The sequence below is a fragment of the Microtus oregoni genome, unplaced genomic scaffold (assembly GCF_018167655.1).
Source record: "Microtus oregoni isolate MIOR12 unplaced genomic scaffold, Mior012 000052F_ref0000163, whole genome shotgun sequence".
In the NCBI taxonomy this organism is placed as follows: domain Eukaryota; kingdom Metazoa; phylum Chordata; class Mammalia; order Rodentia; family Cricetidae; genus Microtus; species Microtus oregoni.
In genome coordinates, this window is record NW_024543828.1 from 12,260,883 (window position 1) to 12,279,526 (window position 18,644).

The 18,644-nt window shown below is 40.6% G+C and overlaps 1 pseudogene; it reads right to left on the bottom strand.

Annotated features, from left to right (window-relative positions):
- Positions 1-235: 235 nt before the first annotated feature.
- The window catches only part of LOC121437515, a 53,134-nt pseudogene continuing 34,725 nt past the window's right edge, over positions 236-18,644 (bottom strand).

Sequence of the window (18,644 nt, forward strand, 5' to 3'; positions counted from 1 at the left end):
GGTAAAAAGGCCCGAGGCAAAATGTAGATTAATAGAAACAGATTAAACTAAGTTAAAAGAGCGAGTGGGATAAGCCTAAGCTAAGGCTGAGCATTCATAATTAATAAGTCTCTTTATTTGGGAGCTGGTTGGCGTACCAGAGACAATTCTAACTACAATAATGTACAATTGTTTTTCTAAAAGGAATGCCATGACAAGAGACATACTAGAAATGTATTACCAATAAACTTTTGAAAATCAATAAAAGGATTTTATTTCATATATGCAAAGTGAAAATCTCTTTGATCACTTACATTTTTACAAATAAACAACAATACTGCTCCATATAAATTTTTATATAAACATCAAAGAAAATATACATATTATTTTTCCTTTTAGTGCTTCCAAAGCACAAAATGTCCAAGTCTACCTGAAGACTTTCTGTTGTCACATGCAAGAACAAGTGTCAGAGGTCAGTGAAGCCTCAGGTGCACTCTGCAATCTTTCTAGACACAATGGAAGAGCACTGGAGGTAGATTGCTTGGTTACTCTCCCTGCCCCTTCCCAGAGACAAATAAGTTACCTAAATAGCAGCTTTTTACTCTTTGATTCCAACTATCCTGAATATTACATGGTTTAAAAGGCACAGCTAGAAATTGTGGAAAATTCTGTTGAGCACATGATGACCACTTTGATTCTACACACCTACTTGTTCTACTGGACACAACGAGGACACTAGGCAGTGCTCTCCTTGCGGGTGGCCCCTGCCCACTCAGAAAACGTCTGGAATGGTAACGCTCCAATGAGAGAACTCTATTAGCTGTAACAGGAGCAGCAATGCTGTGTGATTTCACATCGCTTTTCCTAACTGGAAAAATAAACAATGAAATAAAAAAATACTTTCCATTATAACTCTTAAGGCAGAAGCCCAGCTTTACTTCCAGATAATCATTAAAAGCTCTAGTCAAGCGCTTTTCTTAGCCTGAGTTAGGTCATTCATTCCCTTCACTCAAACATTCTAGAGGGCTTCAGGAAGGTCCCATTCCAGCCTACAGCACAGAAAAGGCGTTTCTTTTTCCTCACTTGTCTTGGTATTAACATGATGATCTGCTGTTGATGTGATTCACATTGTTAAGAAGGGGATGGGAATCTATTTTTTCTAGTACCTTCTCAAGGTACTGAATTAAGACTCTTCTTTTAAACCTGAAAATAAAAAGAAATATTATTGACCATCATAGAAGACTTGACAGCGTGCAGAGTGCTGTGTAGTGTGCAACCCAAAGGAAGTGTAAGTCACTCTCATGCAAAGGTATGGCTTAGCAAATGTGAGGGCCATTCTAACACACACACACACACACACACACACACACACACACACACACACACACAAGCTAGGAGCCATGAATCAGGACTCTGGTCTTTCCATCTGAACACGGTAGGAAGCAGCTTTAACTCTGAGTGGGGACAAGTGTTTTCTTTCACAGATTAAGGCAGAGCCTATTCCCCTCTTTGTCTTTCCTTGGATCCTACAACTAAAGTAAACAAAAGAAAAGAAAAACAATACCCAAAACAATGAGAAAACCTTTAGAAGTTTCGTTTACACCCACCTTGCAGCTTCCTTGATCGTGAACTCAACAAACTGTTTCTTCGTCTCCAGAGGTCCCTGCACTTCTTCAAGCAAAATGAAAATCCTTTCATACTCTGGTGATAGTACAAAATTCAGTATTATAAAAATATGAATGAGAAATAAAATTCAATCATGCGTCCTCAGAAATCATTCCTCATAGGTAGAAAGTCATAAGCACAGCTGGTATGTTAAACACTAAAATAAAAATGTCTACATACATTCATGAGAGAAATTCTTATAAACAGTACTCAAATGAGGTACACTGAACACTGGTTGCCCCAAACTGCCCTAACCCATGAAGCCTGTGAATTTATTTCCATATATGCTTTATATGCTGATGGAATTAGATTATGGATATTGCGTTTGTCCCAGTTTACGCACAGGGTTTAAAGTAGCCATAATATCCTTTTAAGATGGAATAGTATAGACATTTGATTGCTTCTGGAAGAGGGAGAATCAATTTGTTTGAGAGTATTGCCCATGGTAGTGGACGACCTTGCACCCAGGAGTGCATGGTAGATTCAACTAGTTACTAAAAATAGAGGAAAGGAAGTTGAGAAAGTGGGAGGTGGGGTGGATCTAGAAGAGAGGAGTTGGGGATGAATATGATCAAAATCTATTGTATACAGATCTCAAAGATTAATCTAAGATTATAATTTTTTCCTTCCTTTTTTTTAAAGATAGGGTTTCTTTGTGTAGTCCTGGCTGTACTGGAATTCTCTCCGGCCTCGAACTCAGAGATCTATCTGCCTCTATCTTCCCAGTGCTAGGATTAAAGGTGTATGCCACCACCACCTGGCTAACAAATGGAATCTTAAAGGTCAGAGAGAAAAGACATTAAGAACAGAAGTGGAAGCCAAAGGAAAAAAGTATTCTGCTGCTGAGTTGATGCAGGAAGGGACCACGGGCCCAGCAAATGCAGCCAGCCGGCAGAAGCCAGAAAAGGCAAGGAAACAGACTCTGCCTTTATCCCTGAAAAGCAGCACTGGCCTGCCAGCTTGCCTTCACTTTAGTCCAGGGAAAAATAGTCTGAAATGCAGAGCTGTGAAGTAATCAGCTTGTACTGTCCAAAGCGATGGGCATCTGGTAACTTGTTAAAGCAGCAAAATGAAACCACTATAAGTTAAGGCCAGAAGAATCACTTTAAGTCATGTGAAAGCCCAAGACTGACCAAAAATTGTATGGCCAGACTCTACTCTGGAACTTAGGGTAGAGCTCAGTTGGTAGACCGCCTGCCTAACAAGGATGAGACTCTGGGTCCAATCCTTAGCGCCGCCTTAACTGACTGTGGCAGCATATCCCTGTAGTGTGAGCACTATAGAGTGAGTTAGACACAGGAAGATCAGGCAATATCAGCGGTCTGGACCACGTAGAGAGTTCGAGGCCAGCCTGAGCTGTATGAGAGCCTGTCTCAAAACCAACAGTAGAAATCTCTCGAGAATGATACAAGAGGGATTCTCCCATTGCATTTCTTAGAGATATTCCATCGCCACTTACTCCGTCCGAACTTTCGAACTTCCTTCATCAGCTGGTGCTTGATGTCGGCATTGATGCCTTGTGCCATCGCAGGAGTGATTTGCATTGAATTTGGCACAGTTTCCAAAGCAGACGCCATGGCGATTTTTCTGTCATCTACAGAAAGACCGCAGCTTTTGTCTCCTCCTAGGAGTAAACTGTTACTAGGTTTGTGAATGAGTCCGTCTTTCCTGAGACCAGTAAAGTCATCGGACAGTGAATCCAATTGGTTGGATATAAGGCCATCTTCTGCCACATTCATAAACTCTGCCGGAGCAGATTTTAATAAGAAGCCATGGGCTGCGCTTTGCCCATTTTCCATCTTCTCTTCATGGAGATCATGAATGACAGCGGCATCTGGAAAGCAAATTAAGAAGTTGAGCTGTGAAGTGAGCACATCATATCAGTCCCACAGGTACACCTCCATGATCCTCAGCTTCAAGAAAATGATGAGGAGGACAGAGCAGACGGCGCTCTGAGACTCTTCCCACTATGTATGCATACAGAAATCAAGACACTAACTAAGCACTCACAGGTCCCCGGCGCTCAGGGCTTAATGTCAACCTGAGAATTCAAAGTCACATATAAACTGCTACCCTTCCCTGAGTTTGAACCCCTATGAATTGTGCATACCATGCGCTTCCTGGGTAAAGCAAATATTCTGAGAAAACGGAAATGCCTACTAAGGCGGAACAAATTCTCTGCCCTCATCTGCTGATGGAGGTGGGTCTTGTATCTGTCTGTTGCTTTCATTGGTTAATTAATAAAGAAACTGCTTGGCCTTTAATAGGACAGAAAATTAGGTAGGCAGAGTAGACAGAACAGAATGCTGGGAGAAAGAAAGCTGAATCAAGGAGTCGTCATAGCTCTCCTCTCCAAGATGGACGCAGGTTAAGATCTTCCGGTAAGCCACCATCTCGTGGTGCTACACAAATTATTAAATATGGGTTAATCAAGATGTGAGAGTTAGCCAGTAAGAGGCTAGAGCTAATGGGCCAAGCAGTGTTTAAAAGAATACAATTTGTATGTTGTTATTTCGGGTAAAGCTAGCCGTGCAAGAGCCACACTACAATCTGCTAAGCAACTGCCTATCTGTAGATGATTCTGCCCGTTTCCCTTTCGACGGCAGAGTAATTATTTTTCCGTTCGTTCTCAGGCCAATTCCTCTATGCCATTTGCTTATCTTCCACTGTGCCAGGCACCAGGGCAGCAGCTGAGAATCTGCAGTGAACAAGAAACAAAGGAACTGACCCTGCCTGCCTTTACAGAACCTACAGTGTCACGGGGCCATTGGAGAGGAACTAAGAATGAGCCACGGCACCCTCAAAACTGCTTTCATTTGAGGAAAGACAGAAATAGGGCACGAGAGAGGGCTGCCAGGTGATGGCAGGATCTTCTGAAAGGATGCCAAGTTGTAGCGAGGGCAGGAGTAAGCCAGGGGCAGCAGAGTGAAGCTCTGGAACTAGAGGTAAGAGAGGACGGTGGTGTCAGGCTATGTGGAGCTGTGTGGACCAGGGTGAAGAGTCAGGCTGTATCCTGAAGGTTCAGAAATACGAAGGATGCATTTTCTGTATGGATGTGGCATGCTTGTATTTATCTGTTGACATCTTCACTCGGATTTCAAATCGGGAGAGAAGATGGGTAGGAACTAAATAAGAATTAGATGCAGAGAGGCTATCTAAGAAGAAAAACTTGGTAAAACTTCATGGAAGCATGGAGTGAAGGAATGGAGAAAAATAGTAAGAAGCAGGAATTGAATTGAATGTCAGATTACCTCACCCTGTTAATGGTCGTATGTCCAGGTGCCAGCATGAGAGTACGTGATACTCAGATCTTCCTGACTCTGGCTCAGTGACTTTAAGTCACTCAACACTGACAAAACAGTATGAGCAACACTACATTCTAATATATGGTTTTTCAACCCTACGAATCCTTAAAAATGACATAGCTTTTCCAGTAGAGCGAGGGATAACTTCACTAACTGCCATGCAGAAGGATGCCAGCAGAGCTCCTCTAGAGAGATGCAAAGCAGGCGTTTACTTGTACGACATCAAACAGTACTGTCTGTTAGACACTGTGGTTAAATACAGGCTTGAGAGCAGAGGAACAAACTGAACTGTAGTCTAGAGGTGTGAATATTAGGAGTTGTTCAAATAGAAATAGAGGAGGGCATGAGCAACTGAGCCCAAAACAACCGAGAGGGAAAGGCAATGAACGGAAAACACGAGTGATCTTGAGAATTGTTTCAGTGGGGTCAAGGAGAGAGACCCCAGAATTACCAGTTCAGTCACGAACAGGGGGCAACATCACAGAGAGCTCTTAATAGTGAACCTACTTAGACACTTAGTTTATCTTCCTGTCTTTTGAAGTTGATCCAAATGGTTACTGCAGGCATGCTTAGAACTCCACATTTTTGTACCAACATGTATTAATCACCAATTATGACATTAATACCACTTGTTAATTACTACAATTATTCATCTTCTTCCTCCATTCATATGGCTAAGACCACTGAGTCAGGGTCTCTGTGTCCTGGAAGGCCTGTTGTGCCTACCACAGATGCTCTAATTATGGTTTACTTAATCAACAACAAAAAAGGAACCCAGGAAGACAGACAAAGTAAAAACAACCACTACTCTGTACCTGGATGTACAAGGGTGGGTTTGAGGAAGGTTGGACAAGATGGGAACCATGAGGCTGAGAGTAGTCCCTTTCCGCCCAGATGGTTGATGACAAGAGGAGGTGTTTGTGGTTTCTTCAACAGCAGGGGCATGCTCCGCCTTCTCTTAGATGACATAGGACTGTTGGGCTCTCCAGGACGCTTCACTTTGTTTTGTGGCCCTACCACAAACTCATCTGCTTCATCAATCATCATTCCCTTAAAAAAAATCAATGAACATATTTCATTCAAAACACCAAGGTCTACTATGTACTCAACAAATGACAGTTATTATTGTATTCAACTAACACAACTGGGTACAGTCGAACAACTCATGGAAAGAGCCATGTAGGCCTGGGATGCCACCTTCAAAGAGTCTGCCTCAGCATAAGTCAGGGGGCTTCCCACCAATGCCTCATTTGCCTCTTCTACTGACTATGTTCCAGAACAGTCAACAGTATCATTATGGGAAACAAGCGAGATCCATCTACACATAGGTCCTGATGGCATTTTTAGCTCGGATTTGTATACATCTGGCTAACAAGGATAGCGTTACAGTGAAAGTATCACAGACACAGAAATGGGTATACTACCTTTTTATCTTGCTTAAATGGATTGCCGAAAGTATGCAGTCTTTTTGGTTGATCCGGATCAATCTCTCGGAGTGGTGAAGCCAGCATCTTTAGATACTCCTGATAGTTGCCCATTTGTGCAACTGGGACACTATGAAGTGAATCTGCAAAATCAGCAGCAGAGAAACGAATACTTAGAGCTGAAGTATATGGTCCTTTTGAAAGGACATTGTCATAGCTGGTTCAGCAATGTGTAGTTTAGCATTATCGTCTGAAATCTCCAATCCAGTATCCCGGGATCTACCACCACCTGTAGGATCTAGCATCATCATCATTTATACCAGTCAGTGGTCTACAGTCACTATACTGCCTACGGGCTCACTTCACAAGGACTAGAAACTCCTTTACCTTCCAACACCGCATAAAAATGGGCTGGCCTCGTGCATGCCATCATCTGAGTTCAAAACCCTGTTGACATTCTGCACTCTGAAGCACTGAGGCTCCATGGTGTTCTAGTGTTCTCTTTTTCTATAAAAAGATTCATGTTCATTTTATGTGTCTGTTTTGCTTTCAGGTACATATGTGCACTGCACACAGGCCTGGTGTCTGCAGAGTCCAGAAGAAGGTGCCAGATCCCCTGGAACTGAAGTCATGGACAGTTGAAAGCTACCCAACATGTAGGTGCTGGGAACTGAACCGGGGTCTCTTGTAAGAGTAACCAGGTCTCTTCAACAGTGGGCCACTGCTACAGCCCCTCTCTCTGTATTCTGGAGCAGGTTTGCATTCTTTAGCCCAGGCTGGACTCAAATCCATAGACTCCTCCTGCCTCAGGCTCTTGAGTACTGAGCAACCATGCCCAACTCCTCATGGTATTCTCTTGTCACAAAGAAAATGTTACCCTCTGAGGATTTGATTAAATATAAAAGTTGTCTTCCTAGGAAGCCTCTGTTCACACACACACACACACACACACACACACACACACACACACAAAGTATAATATCAGAGACTTGGCTAGGGGGTTAACTCATTTTTTTTTTGTGGATAAGTAAACCCATTCAAAATTAACAAAATAAAATGAAGAAAAATTGCAAACCATCACAATATTCCTGTTTATCTGGAGTTCATGACTTTTGAGGGGAGTAGGTATTCACAGCTGACTTTTTCCAGAGGCAGCTGGGCATGATCAATGTCTGAGTGTACAGGTTTGGAAATCTGACAGACCTAGGTTCCACCACTTTGCAATGGGCTAACCCTGCCTGAGCAAGCTACTACAGTTCTTGCTCTTCATGTCAGTGCCTATCAGCTGGGCATAAAGTCAGTGTCTAGCTGAGAGTTTGAGACTTGCAAGAGCGAGCACGCAGAACAATGGCGATGGCGGTATGGCATGCTGATTAATACACACCTGAGGGGAAGAGAACCAGGGAGATGGGGGGGGGGGGCTTGAGTGAATGGGAATACTGTGAGCATTAACAAAATAATTCTGCAATAAACGCTGTCATGCAAGTCATGTCTGCTATTAGCCTAAGAGCATTCCACTGTTAGGTTACCTTCATCTTGTCCAACAATGAACTTCCGTGTTCTCAGTAGATTGGATCTCATTCTGGTCAACTGGTCTAAAAGTCCTCTACGTGGAATATCATAAGCATTTCTATATGTCTGAGGTTTCACATCCTATGTTAAATGAAACAATCTCAGTTACTCCTAAGGCTTTTAAATAACAAAATGTAATACCTAAGCCTCTTAAAATCTTATTGAAGAGAACGATATTTAATACAGCCGATTATTGCTAATTTTTCCAAGTAGAAAACCTTCTGTTTCTTGTTCTGAATGCTAACATATCCAGAAGTCATTAAAATCACTGGGGAAATAATTTTCAAGCCTATCATTTAAAACTCCAAATCCCAAGGTTTATATATGCCTGTCTGTAGCTGTCTGGCAGGACTGCTGCTTGTCACCTGGATTGATTCCCCCTGCAGTCAGGGAGGTAGGCTGCAAGAGTCTCACTGCAGGATGACAACTGCAGACTGCACAGCCAGTGACATTGGCTGCAGGCCCAGCTGCAGTGCCTTTGGAGTCTGCTGCATCCCTGAGCATGAGCCAGGGTGCTGATGGCCAGGGCCTGACAAGTACAGCAGGGAGGGCCAGCTCCGATCCCACTCGCTTTCTCCGCGAGAATGCACGCTTCCTCCGCAAGAATGTATGCATGCTTCCTCCGCGAGAATGCACGCTTCCTCCGCAAGAATGCATGCACGCTTCCTCCGCGAGAATGCACGCTTCCTCCGCAAGAATGCATGCATGCTTCCTCCGCGAGAATGCACGGGGCCAGAGTTTTCCTGCGGTCTGGCTGAGGCATTCTCTAAGCTGCACGGAACCTACTTGCTACTAGTCTGTCTGTCGTAGGTGCTAGATCTACATGGCGGCCTGCCTATTGCAGTTTCCTTTCTAGTTTACTTTTTATAGCTGCTTACTTCCCATTCCTACCAACCAATATATCTAGTACGTTTAATTTCATTTTGGTATCTGCTGGCAGAATAATCTCAAGATAGTTTCACTAATAATCATTAATTCCAAGTTGTGCATGGTAGCACACACCTTTAATCCTAGAACTCGGAGGCAGAGGCAGGCGGATCTCTGAGCTTAAGGTCAGCCTGGTCTACAAAGCTAGTCCCAGGACACACAGAGAAACCCTGTCTCAATAAAGCAAAATACAACTACCAAAACAACCACTACTACTAATGATGATGATAACAACTCCGAAATAGGCCATTATTTCAAACTAAAGCAACACAAACCAGGCAAAGTCAGATTAAGGATGCCTTTTAGTGGCACAAGTTACCTTGTTGAAGAGCCCTATTTGGAAGCCAGCAAATTCTTTGGTAGTCAGTTCCATCAGTCTCGGTGCATTTTCCCCTATGATTTCTTTCAACAGTTTTCTAAAGTTTTTATTGTGAGCCAAGGCCAGGCCACTTGCAGAATAATTTTTCACTTTGATACCAATCTCCTGGGGGGGTTTCTTCCCCACTGATGCTAGTATTCGCTCGGACTCTATTTTGGTCTAAAATGAAAGGACAGAACATGTTATCCAAATATCTACCACATCATCACCATTTTATTATTTAAGAAAAATACTTTAAGAACCACCCTGAACACTTTTCATGTGCGAATCACAGTTCCCTATGCTTCTCTGTTCTACCACGGCAAACACAGAGGGGACTGGAAAGACAAATGACTTCATGCAAATTGTCTTTGCTAGTGTCAAAACTATGAACGAATCATGGAGTAAATAGAAACCATGGGCAAGAATTTCATTCATAGACATGAAAAAGCACATATTGTTACTGCAAAATCTAATCTAATTCAACACATTTGGTTTGCATCCAGACACAAAGGTTTAAAACTCTATATTCATACATGTAACTTATCGCTTAAATTCAGATCATATAGACTGGCATTGTATTTGAAAACATTAAAAATGTTTTTTAAACAAATTATATTATCCAATAAATCTTATAAAAATAAAGCTTAATTTAACAAATGTTACTAAGCAAATATTTTTAATGTCTACTCAGCAAGTTTATCATTCACAAACACTGGGAAATCCCCTTAATAGACATTGTATCAATTAATTTTCCTTGAATAAGTTAAAGCAGAGCATTTGGTATATTTTGTGTTTTAGATACATCTGAGATGGTTCAAGGAACACCAGTGATATAGATATTAAATTAGCAATAAGAGAAACAGAAATTAGCAATAATCTTTTCTTTTTCTAAAAGACAAAATTCCATCAATGTTCAATAAGCTTAATAATTTTTTTATTTCTTATGTATTGGCCAGAGATATTTATTTTCCTAAGTCATTATTTGGAATATATATGCTTCAGCAAATTCTTAAGTCATGAAATATGAGACAATAGTAGATACAGGGTCTGTTTCCTTGAATGACTTTGAAAGCTCATTCAATAAAAGAATACAGTTGTCCCAGAAGGTCCCAGCACTTGGATTAATTTCAACTCTGTCCACTTTTATTCCTTTGTGGCCATACCCTGACAAAGCCTTAAAGGCCAAACATAAACATCAAATTAAAAAAAATCAATAGATCAATAGAAAGATAAATAACCAAGGTCTTTACAACAACAACAACAACAAAAATCTATTAGCAGAGAGGAATGCGGGTTAGGGGGACTTGTTAGGTCAAAAATCTGGGCTTGTCTTTATTTTCTTTTGCACTTATGAGCACACTGGACTAGTATGCTTCTGTAAGCTTTAGAAGGTGCTTTAAGGTTTTGGTCATTCCTAGCAAGGCCTGTCAGCATCCCAACTATGTAGGCCTATAGGTCCCTTAGAAAAATTTGAGATACTTTGTGTAATATTCAGTTTTCTAAAGGCCAAACTTGCAAACAGACTCAGCTGGAAATGCTGTAGTTGCTGCAAATGCTACTTCCTACTTAAAAAAAAATGTACGTGTGAATAAGAGCGTTACACTGCTGCATTAATTTATCGCAGAACACAACTGTATGCAGCAGCGCTCTAACTCGGTAGTTTCCAATTATCTCCATCCTACAAGAATGGTCTAGGTACAAGTGAGAAATATGATAAGGAGGGCTGAGTGGAAGATGAGGTACTAATAGAGAGGGTCAGGCAAGGGACAAGGTGAATAATGGTGAATGGGGTGGGGTCTAAAGGAATAGACAAGGGCAAGAGAGGAGGAAGAACTCCACTCTTCTGCTCCCCTCGGGGCCTATCACCCTCCAGGTTGAAGAACACTGGTCTCATGTCCGCCCTGCCGCTTCTCCAGGGAAAAGCAGGCAGTTGTTTATTTAAGGGCTAGCATGTGAGTTTAAGAACTTAACATGCTGCCTGAAAGCGATTTCAGGCAAGGCATATTGAACCACACCAGACCTTGGTGTGCTGACTCACAAAAGGGGGAGGCTCTAGGCAAGTGAATTGAGGAGAAACTAGTTGGAGAACAGACAAAATATGACCCACAAGAGAACCCTATGAAGCCTCTGCCCCTCTTCGGCCACAAAGTATCAGCCAGCATATGAAACTGGCAGGCAGAAGGAGAAATGGCACAGCATCAAATGATACTGACAGACCCTTAACTGCATTTAATGGTGAAGCTAGAAGCCATAGAGAATCACATTATTACTAATCCATAAAGTGTAGAGATATATACACATTTAAGTTGAAAAGTTACAATTACACTAAAGAATAAGGAAATGCACTTCTGAGGGCAAAGGAGTTTGGTTTGTTCGTTTTTACCAATACTACCTGTTGGCTGAGTTTTTTAAGGTAAGAGATAACACTGTAACTAAGTCCACAATCTAAATTATCTGATATCAGATTTGGAGCTCCCATCATCCTTAGTGCTTTCTTTAATGGCTATAAGGAAACAAAATACACAACAGTAAGAATAGAATAAATCTTAAATACTCAAAAGTTCAGTTATAAGGGGCAAGGGGACATGATTCATTTCTTAGAAGTCAAGGTGCTGCACATAAAACCAAACATGGAACATTAAAAAGTGGCAATGAAAATAGCAGAGAAGTAAGGAGCAGAAAAAAAAATCAGAAGAAAATGGATAAGAAGAGCAACTAGCAGCCAATTCAAACAAGTACATTGCTTTCGGTCTTAACCCCCAACATCGACTCACTTCCCATAGCATATGATTGCAGAGCCCACACTTGCCATGATAAAAAGCAACACAGCCCACTTTCCCCTCCCAGCAACACCAATGGTCCCCTCGAAGACTCTGCCTTTTCACCTCTAGAAACTTGGCATTAAGTTAGGACAGCAACCCCTGAAACAGCCTCGATCATCTCCATTAGGATTACATGACGAGTTCAGATCATTTTCTCAAAGTATAAAAGCCAGAATGAGGCCACGTCATGCTTTCTTCTCTATCGCCAATGCCCCCCCCCATCATGTGGTGTCAGGATGTAATTTAATTTCTTCCAGGTTTTGTTTATGTACTGAAAAGCCACATTGAGTTTCTAGAGCTCAAAAGGGAAGGTGATGTAACATGAATTGAGACATATTTGCTGTTACATTCCAGAACTACAGTTTTATAAGGTTAGTTTTTAATAAGAGAAACATAGATGTGCTCATAACAATGACCATGGCAGTTAAAACTAAAGGAAACAGAAGCACAATGAATGCTTTTTTGTGCGGCCACTTCATCTCCAAACTCTTTCATATGGCTCGAGAAGACAGTGGCAACACAAATATTCGTAAAGTAAGAAGAGTTAATCTTCTTGCAGGGGTAAAACTTTGGACTCCTTATTTCTTACGACAAGAATCATCAGGGCCAGTTAATATATATGTACACACACAAATACATACTATTAAGTAGTACGGAGGCAGGGTTTTTAAGTAGCCGTCAAAAGCCTGTCGCCACTTCACATTTGGCTTAAGCTTGTGAATTTTAAACAATTCATCTGTAACACAAAACCAAGGGATCCCCAGCACTCGGGAGGCAGAGGCAGGCGGATCTCTGTGAGTTCGAGACCAGCCTGGTCTACAGAGCGAGTTCCAGGACAGGCTCCAAAGCCACAGAGAAACCCTGTCTCGAAAAACCAAAAAAAAAAAAATAATAAAAATAAAAAAACCAAGGGATCATGTTAGTCCAGAGCCAGCTTACAAGATCTAAAATCAAGCAACTAACATGTAGAAATAGGAGCTGATTCAGGCCAGATGAACATTCATCGCAATTTATCTGGCTGTCTTTCCTGGTCGTTGTAGCTACCAAAGTTCCATATAGATAGATGGTCTTCAAGTTACAATAGTTCAATTGAAGACTCTTTTAAACTTAAAGATCGTGGGGTACCCTGCCCTCTCTTAGGACTGGAGGGGGAAGGGGGAGGGTGAGTGGGGGAGTGGGAGGGAAATGGAGGAGGTGGAAATTTTGAATGGTATTACTTATAAAGCAAAAAATAAAATGTTTGAAAAAAAAAGATCATGGGGCACCACCACAGCTGGCTTAATATGACTCTTGAACACCATGGGCACCAATATAACTCTAGATATTTCCCTTAAATATGCAGACATTGCCTATCTCTTAAAATATAAATATAATTATTTTAGTGCTCTAAAAATACATATTATACATATGGCATGAAAACTTACAAACACCCTCTTTATTTCCTTCCAAGTGTGAGAAAAAGATTTCTACCTTACTAATTCAAACTGGTATCCCCAGCTATCAAATCTACCTGCCATCCATCCGTACTGTAAAGACAGCAGATAGTATCAGGTCATCCTGTATTGTTCCTCTAAGCTCCATTAGGCAAATATTTTACTTACAGAGGGAAAAAATGCATATGTTCTCTCCAAATAGGTCTATTCTTTAAAAAGTACTTTGGTTAAGAAAAGCAACCGGATATTTTCTTCTTTTTATTACCCTAATAAATTATTTACTCCCTGTGAAACAAATTTTAATAAATTTACAGTAATAAAAAGTAGGTATTTTGTTCTTTTTATTTTTTGGCAGTAGAAAGCAAAAGAAATCAGAAGGTGTCCTTGATGGAAGCCCTCAGGCTTTTGACACACAACTCTTGTCTTGACAGAAAGCTACAGAAAGTCCCTGCTATCCTGTGCTGGTTCTTAAGTCTTTTGGGAATTCTGTGGAGGTTTGAAAAGTCTACAAGAGCTGGGCTGTAGCTCAGGGGTATACCACTTGTCTAGTCTATGAAATGGCTTGTTTTTGATCCCCAGCACTGGAAAAAAAATGAGACAAGACATAGACTACATCAGCTTCGAGGCAAAGCATTTGCCGTTGCTCAGTGATAAAGAACACTAACTCGCTCCTCTTCCAAAGGATCCGGGTTTGAGTCTCAGCTCAGAAGAGCACACAACTTTCTATACCTGCTGTTCTAGGGGAATCTGAAGTTCTCTTTTTGGCTTCTGTAGATATTACGCATGCATGTGGTACATAGACAAACATGCAGGCAAAACACCTCTTATACAGAAAATAAATTCTCTTTTTCTAATTTATTTATTTATTATGTATGCAGTGTTCTGTTTGCATGTATGCCTGCAAGACAGAAGAGGGCACCAGACATTCAGACAAAACACCTCTATACATAAAGTAAGAAAATCTCATTTGTTTGTTTATTTATTTATTTAGGATGCAGTGTTCTGTCTGCATATATGCCTGCAGAGCAGAAGAGGGCACCAGATCTCATCTCATTACAGATGGTTGTGAACTATCATGTAGTTGCTAGGAATTGAACTCAGGACCTCTGGAAGAGCAGTCAGCGCTCTTAACCTCTGAGCCATCTCTCCAGTACCGCCCCTCCAGCTGCAAATAATAAATTCTTAAAAAGAAAATAAAAACTAAAGGTATTACTTATTCTGTTTATCTGATCTGTTTACATCTAAAAGTCTCTACTATTTCCATCCTTGTCCGCATAGAGAGCTTGAGGCCCGCTGGCAATAAGCAGTACCATAAGACAGAGAAGAAGCTAGAGATGTAAACACTATCATGTATTATTTGTCTTTCTGAGTCTCCTTGGTTTCCTAGCATGACATTCTCCAGCACAGTGCCAATAGTTAGCAAGAGTGGTTTGTACATAAATATTTTACTCGGGGAATAGATCTTACGGCATATACTTTCATTATAAAAATAACAACAAAAGGGAAGCTTTTTGAAAGACATGAATAGGGCGTGTTTAGGGCAAAAATTGGAGTGATGTTTCATTGCTGTACACTCACAAATACTGGAGATTAAATATGTGTAGCTTTTTGTATGCCAATCCCAGTGCAATAAAGTGGATCAAAAGGACACTGAAAAATAGAAAAATAACAACAGTCTAAATGAAGATTACTCTATTGTCTTTACTATGTATTCGTGGAAATTGAGGACATATTTGAAAAAAAGGATAGATTAATACATAAAATAGAGATATATTAGTAATTTAAGAAGGACTTATTTATTTCTATTTTAGGCATCTGGCTGTTTTGCCAACATGTATGTCTGTGCATCTCGTTCATGCAGTGCTCTCAGAGGCCAGTAGAGGATGTCAGATTCCTTGGAACTGGAGGTCAAGGTAGTTGTAAATTGGTGAACCTGTGTCTTCTGGAAGAGCAGCAAGGGCTCTTAAAGGCTGGGCCACCTCCCCTGCCCCTTTATTGTAATCTTACCGTCCTCTAACATACAGCCTATACTCTTAGAAAGAACGTATGTTCAGGCTGGACTAAGAAAGAAAATAACTTAAATATACAAAGCAATCATGCTGATTGCTACTTTCAAATTTCTTAAATAGGAACTTAAATACTGCCTTTTAAATTCATCGTACATTAATAGTACTGTGATCAAATTTTTTAAAGGTTTCATCTTTTAAGCAGAAACTTAGAAACCCTCACATCCCCCCAAAAGATCCTCAAAACTTTACAACTAGGAGGGTGTAATGAAGTATATTACTCTAAAAAGATACCGCTCTCCAAATAAAGAGTACACATTTTTAACAGCATCGAGTAATGGCTACTTAAGTTGTTCCTTTAGAATTTTGTCATGAAATCAATCCATAACTTCTAAACCTGCTTAGTTGAATTGACTCTTGTGCCTCTCTTTCTTCTTCACTCTGTTTTTAAAGTATGTAATATTCTGTGGAGAAAGGAGTGTAGTACAGTCAGTAGCCTCACAGAAGCCCTGGCTTCTAACGAAAGCCATCCAATTCCTCTCCAACAAAAGCCCTAGTTTTAGAGCTAGAGAGACATTTGGGAAAGTGCTGTGTTTACAGTTCCAGATAGTCATTCAGCAAGTTCCAGATAGACCAAGACACTGGGTTTCAAAAACCAAAGTGGAAGGCGATTCACAAACCCATCTGACATCGACCTATGGCCTTCACACACACTTACATTAAGTGTGCACACGCGTGCATGCACACACACACCCCATCTAGTTTTCTGGGGGCATTCGAACTCATCTACAGAAAAGCCAAGATTCTCAAAACTGGAGAAAAGAGGGTGAATAATGGAGTTTGCAAACGTGAGGAGCAGTTAAGGTCAGGTATCTCATCTATTTCAGTTATAAGCAAAACAAGAAGAAAGTCAAAGAAAACGAAGTTCTAGCTTTCCAAATTAGTTTTCATACATTTATTATGCTAGTATTGGTTATTCTGCGATGGAATTTTAACTGCTCGTTAATTTCTTATCTACCGGGTATTTTTTTTTTTGCCATATTTTAAAAGTGACTAAGTAGCACATATTTTACTCACCTAAAAGAGGAAGTAAAACTGGGTAGTTGTAAGGCATCACAAAGAGGTTTACACAAGTTAAAGTCGTACTAGCTTTTAAATAACCAAATGGATATCCAAGCTCATTGTCTTTTCCACTGCTGGTGACAATCACCTAAGAAGAACAGGGAGCAATGTACAGTTATACAGTCATTATTTTCTGTAAAGCCAAACTTACGGCAACACTCCACAGCAACATCTGTGGCCCAGCAATTCAGAAAATAGACTAGGTATTTTTGCATAGGGTTATGTAAAAATAACATGTTAAATGGGCATATTCAAAATACAGCCATTCAATTATATTACAAATTAAAGCAGGTGATACAATAGCCACAGGACACATCAACAATACCCAGAAATTCACTTGGTAGTGTAATGAAAAATGATGCTGAAATAGTATTAAGAATGCCAGCTTCCCGAAAGAACGAGGCATGATTACAGGAGACCTAGAACAAAGGGACTATGGTTCCATGCCTAAAGCATACATTCCAAAAAGAAAGACCATTTAAAAGACTGCATAAAGAGTCCTCATGTGTACTGCTTATTAAATCTTGCTGTTTCCTTATTTAGTCATTTTTCACTCAATAAGTAATTATAACGTATTACAAGACAGAAACTATTGCAATCTTTCTGAGGCAGAAAGGAGATGCTTCGCTTCAATCCCAAATGCATTTTCTTGGCTACATCAACTTAAAAGACTGGAACATGGATTATACTCACATAACCATTTTTTGATTTATTTACTGGTACTCCTGAGTTGGTATGTACTATTTGTAAGCTTCCATACACTTGATAAGCTGTGCCAGAGTCCTCCAGTCACCATGCTTTCTCTGTGTTCCCTGTGTAGACCCTGACTCAAATGAGGACACCCAGTATAAGCTTTTAGAGGCCCGGGTCTATGCTTCCCAAAGACCTTTGGTAGGATTCCTTAATGACAGCAATTTGCCATGCTAGTTTTTTTGTAATGGCTATATAACCTACCGCTCAGGAAATTCTTCTTAAAGCTAGTTATTATGAAAATGTGCCAGGTATTGTGGCACATATCTTTAATTCCAGCACTTGGGAGGCAGAGGCAAGCAGATCTCTGCAAGTTCGAGAATAGTCTGGTCAACAGAGTGAGTTTCAGGACAACCTGGGCTACATAGTGAGATCCTGTCTTAAAAAACAAAGAACTAACCAAACCCCCCCAAAAAAAACAACCAAACAAACAAAAAAACAAAACAAAAATAAGAGAAAGAAAAAGAAAAAAAAATCTCAGCTGGGCGGTGGATCTCTGTGAGTTCGAGACCAGCCTGGTCTACAAGAGCTAGTTCCAGGACAGGCTCCAAAGCTACAGAGAAACGCTGAATGAAAATCAAAACAAAAAAGCAAAAAACAAAACAAAACAAAAAAACCCCTCTTATGTAATTGATGACTCTATAAAACATTAGTGCTAAATGTGATTCCTAGATTTTTGTTGCAATTCAAACTTTAAACAGACAACTATAATAAAATAGAGTGTCTTTTGTTTCCTAAGAAGGAGAAATGATGCATCATGCAAAGTAAAGAAAAAACCAAATGTGTGTGTGTGTAAGTGCAGGTGCATATGTATTTATAAGTGCACATGTATGGACGTGTGTAGAGGCCTAGAAGTTACGCTGTGCGTTGTCTTCAATTGCTCTCTGCCTTATGTTCTGAGACACGATCTCTCGGTGAACCTGAAGCTCAACAATTCAGCTGGCCAGGCTGGCCAGAGAACTCCAAGTGCCCTGTCTCTAGCTCTCTAGGCTGGAATGACAGCTACATGTTCTTGATGAGCATTTAAATGAGTGCTGGGGATTGAACTGCAGTCCTAGCAGATGTGGGCAAGCCCCTGAGCGAGCCTTCTCCCAGCTCTAGAGAATACCTTCTCTACTAAGGTCTTAGGAAACGTCCTCGCTCCTGGTTTGTTCTTATTCAGTCCCACTGATCAATCAGATCAGATTACTACAAGATCAGGACAAAGACTATGACATTTGAGAGGCTGTGGAGGAGTCAGGACAGATTTCTCAGGTTTCTTTTTTTAATTTTTTTTTA